General features: G+C 53.0%; 1 long non-coding RNA gene across 1 annotated transcript in view; it reads right to left on the bottom strand.

Annotated features, from left to right (window-relative positions):
- Positions 1-2,948, bottom strand: part of LOC143489604 (uncharacterized) — a 9,487-nt gene extending 6,539 nt beyond the window's left edge. Inside the window, exon 1 of the long non-coding RNA XR_013124724.1 lies at positions 1,798-2,948. This is a non-coding gene — a long non-coding RNA (uncharacterized LOC143489604). The remainder of the gene's footprint in view (positions 1-1,797) is intronic.
- Positions 2,949-5,000: the final 2,052 nt, after the last annotated feature.

Genomic DNA, 5,000 nt, shown 5'->3' with positions numbered 1-5,000 from the left:
GAAAACTGTCAAGCCTACTGGAGAGGTGAGCGGCCATGGCAGCAAGGCATAATCCCACCCTGCCAGGCATAATCCCGCCCAGCCAGGCTTAATCCCACCCTGCCAGGCATAATCCCCGCCCAGCCAGGCTTAATCCCACCCTGCCAGGCATAATCCCGCCCAGCCAGGTATAATCCCGCCCTGCCAGGCATAATCCCGCCCAGCCAGGTATAATCCCACCCTGCGAGGTATAATCCCACCCTGCGAGGTATAATCCCACCCTGTGAGGTATAATCCCACCCAGCCAGGTATAATCCCACCCTGCGAGGTATAATCCCACCCTGCGAGGTATAATCCCAGGTATAATCCCACCCTGCGAGGTATAATCCCACCCAGCGAGGTATAATCCCACCCTGTGAGGTATAATCCCACCCTGCGAGGTATAATCCCACCCAGCGAGGTATAATCCCACCCTGCGAGGCATAATCCCACCCAGCGAGGTATAATCCCACCCTGCGAGGTATAATCCCACCCAGCGAGGTATAATCCCACCCTGCGAGGTATAATCCCACCCAGGCATCTTCACACTGCTGACACACCTGAGTCAGCTTCATGTATTTCATAGTAAAAGTTTCAAATAAGCAATAACAAGCCATGTGTGCTCTAAAACCCAGATGTGGGGCATGAAAACATGGAGCACACAGACCCTGAGGACGGTCTGGGTCAGGCCTAAAATCAGCAAAGTGCCAGCTGACCTACACGTGAATAAAGAAATTAGAAGCAAATTAGAAGCTTTTGCAAACTCCATAGGGGTGCTAGTTGCTAGTTTGAATCCCCAATGTGGTGCTACGTGATATTGGCCTGATAAAACATGTTTTTTCTAGATCTAATGGTCCCCTGTTTTTATGAAGGCACATGATATCCAACCAATAGACTCCTGCTTCAGTGGAGATGAGCTCACCAAAACATGATTTCACAACTAATTCTCAACTTCTGAATAGATCACTCAAGTTTGTAGATGACTGCAATTTCAGCTCGATTCTCAACATTAATTCCACATAATTATAATAATTCTATAAAACATTATAAAAAATATGCAAAACCACAACTAGAAATTACTGAAATTGGGCCACACATCAGGAATTGTGTATATTGAACATTTTCGCAATCAAATATGATTCCTGGTTTAGATTTAGAAGAAAAAGAAAAAACATTTCTTTGGATTTGCAGGCCAAACCTCCACTCCATCCACCCATGCATAACCTTCCATACCCATACATACCCTGGCCCCGCCCCTACCTGCCTTGACCCTGGCCCCGCCCCTACCTGCCTTGACCCTGGCCCCGCCCCTGCCTTCATGAGGGAGGCAGCAACTGTGATGGATCTCGGGGCCCAGAGGCAGAGAGGCTGCTCTTTCTCTCTGACCTTATTTACCTCAGCCCCCAGGAGCCAAACCGGATAAACCCTAGTCTCCTTACACACGCCCGCACACGTCCATGCACGCATGCCCACACACACACACACACATGCACGTACACAAAGAAACACACTCACACATACGTGCAGACACAGACACACATCCAAACACACACACATGCACACACTTATTGGATTTCCTCTCTGGCCCATGAGCTTTGATAAGGGCACCTGTCTGCTTCAGGCCCAATCACCAAGCAACAATAAAACAAGAAGTCACACTGGAGCCCTGCAGCCTCTCCCTAGAGCTCGAGAGGGTGCGTGTGTGCCAGAGAGACAGAGAAAGAAAGAAAGAAAAAAGAAAGAAAGAAAGAAAGAAAGAAAGAAAATGATGGAACTCACCAATCTCCAAACAGCCAAAGAAGAACGTGGATGTATTTCATCTCTTTAACGTGCTCCACGTCCATGTGTGGACGTATTTCGCAGCAGCCGGTGAACATGGCTTCCCCTCAGCTACGCGTATTCTCAAGCAATAACATCGACATCTGTATTATCAACCCAAGAATACCCGTGGACGAGAACGGAGCACAAGGTGGGGCTATTGCCCTCTCTCCACCTCCTCTCTCCCTCTCTTGCTCTCTCACTCTCTTTCCATGTCTGTCTTTGTCTCTCCCTCCCCCCCTCCCTCTTTCTGTTTTATTTTCTTTCACCCACTACTTTGGTTTCATTTCTGTTTGCACTCGTGGCTCTTGTAGATGGTGGGAGGGCAGAGAGAACGAAGGATTTGGAGGTAAAACCTGCGGCCTGAGAAGAAAAGACAAAGCAGACAGAGCATGTTTGCACCAAAAGAACAGATCTCCAAGCAAATATCTAGATAACATCACGTCCCTTCAAAACCTTGAATCAGTTTGTGAATAAATATGAATAGACATCCAGAAACACACATATCGAGATGTACAAACGAGGGCTCTTTGCAAATAAATATTCTGAAGTGAATGTTATGATCATTTTAAAAGCTCCTTCAAGAGGTAGAAGCGTCCATTAAAATCATTCATGTCAGAAACGCTGCCCTACAAGAAAAGCTAAAAGCCCACAGGTGTCTGAAGTTGGCACTGCAGGAGCATGAAGCGTAATTATTCTACTAGAACGCAGGACCATCCTCAGGGAAAGGGCTTTTGGGCACAACACAGTGGGTAGGAAGAGACGATCGCAACACAACTTTATTAGCCGATCACCAACAACACAGGCTACACTCGCCACACAGGTCAGACTATATTTGCTCATACTGGCACACTCAGGCCGGACGTGGGGACGTTTGTGGGTGAAGATCGGAACATGTTCCTTATGTCAAACAATGCGAGTGTGAAAACAGTTTCCTCATCAAGGCCAAGCTGTGATGTGGGGTGATTAGTGATTAGTGATTAGTGATTATTGAGCAGCGCTGCAGTCAGGCAGGAGTAAATGTCAGAGTCTGGCCATGTGGCCATGACTGGTGACCTTTCACCTTTGCTGCCTGTGGAGTGAAACACAGAGGAGGGTGGTAGGGTGGAGATCTCCCAGATCACCTCCTACACCACCTCCCACACCACCTCCCACACCATCTCCCACACCACCTCCTACACCACCTCCCACACCACCTCCCACATCACCTCCCACATCACCTCCCACACCACCTCCCACACCACCTCCCACATCACCTCCTACACCACCTCCCACACCACCTCCCACACCACCTCCTACACCACCTCCCACACCACCTCCCACACCACCTCCTACACCACCTCCTACACCACCTCCCACACCACCTCCCACACCATCTCCTACACCACCTCCTACACCACCTCCTACACCACCTCCTACATCACCTCCCACACCACCTCCCACACCACCTCCCACACCATCTCCTACACCACCTCCTACACCACCTCTTACACCACCTCCTACATCACCTCCCACACCACCTCCCACACCATCTCCTACACCACCTCCTACACCACCTCCTACATCACCTCCTACATCACCTCCCACATCACCTCCCACATCACCTCCCACATCACCTCCTACATCACCTCCCACATCACCTCCCACATCACCTCCCACATCACCTCCTACACCACCTCCCACACCACCTCCCACACCACCACCCACATCACCTCCTACATAACCTCCTACACCACCTCCCACACCACCTCCCACATCACCTCCCACACCACCCTCCTACACCACCTCCCACACCACCTCCTACACCACCTCCCACACCACCTCCCACATCACCTCCCACACCATCTCCCACACCACCTCCTACACCACCTCCCACACCACCTCCTACACCATCTCCCACACCACCTCCTACACCACCTCCTACACCACCTCCCACATCACCTCCTACACCACCTCCTACACCACCTCCCACATCACCTCCCACACCACATCCTACACCACCTCCTACACCACCTCCCACATCACCTCCCACACCCCCTCCCACACCACCTCCCACATCACCTCCCACACCACCTCCCACACCACCTCCCACATCACCTCCCACACCACCTCCCACATCACCTCCCACACCACCTCCCACACCACCTCCTACACCACCTCCCACACCACCTCCCACATCACCTCCCACACCATCTCCCACACCACCTCCTACACCACCTCCCACACCACCTCCTACACCATCTCCCACACCACCTCCTACACCACCTCCCACACCACCTCCCACATCACCTCCCACACCACCTCCTACACCACCTCCTACACCACCTCCTACACCACCTCCCACACCACCTCCCACATCACCTCCCACATCACCTCCCACACCACCTCCCACATCACCTCCTACACCACCTCCCACATCACCTCCCACACCACCTCCCACATCACCTCCCACACCACCTCCCACACCACCTCCTACACCACCTCCCACACCACCTCCCACATCACCTCCCACATCACCTCCCACACCACCTCCCACACCATCTCCTACACCACCTCCTACACCACCTCCCACACCACCTCCTACACCACCTCCCACACCACCTCCCACACCACCTCCCACATCACCTCCCACACCACCTCCTACACCACCTCCCACACCACCTCCTACATCACCTCCCACACCACCTCCCACATCACCTCCTACACCACCTCCTACACCACCTCCTACACCACCTCCCACACCACCTCCTACACCACCTCCCACACCACCTCCCACATCACCTCCCACACCATCTCCCACACCACCTCCTACACCACCTCCCACACCACCTCCTACACCATCTCCCACACCACCTCCTACACCACCTCCTACACCACCTCCCACATCACCTCCCACACCACCTCCTACACCACCTCCCACATCACCTCCCACACCCCCTCCTACACCACCTCCCACATCACCTCCTACATCACCTCCCACACCACCTCCTACATCACCTCCTACACCACCTCCCACATCACCTCCCACACCACCTCCCACATCACCTCCTACACCACCTCCCACACCACCTCCTACACCACCTCCCACACCACCTCCCACATCACCTCCCACACCACCTCCCACACCACCTCCTACATCACCTCCCACATCACCTCCCACATCA

The sequence above is a fragment of the Brachyhypopomus gauderio genome, unplaced genomic scaffold (genome assembly GCF_052324685.1).
Source record: "Brachyhypopomus gauderio isolate BG-103 unplaced genomic scaffold, BGAUD_0.2 sc63, whole genome shotgun sequence".
Lineage (NCBI taxonomy): Eukaryota > Metazoa > Chordata > Actinopteri > Gymnotiformes > Hypopomidae > Brachyhypopomus > Brachyhypopomus gauderio.
Note: the sequence above shows the minus strand (reverse complement) of the source record. Positions and strands in the feature narration are given on the sequence as shown.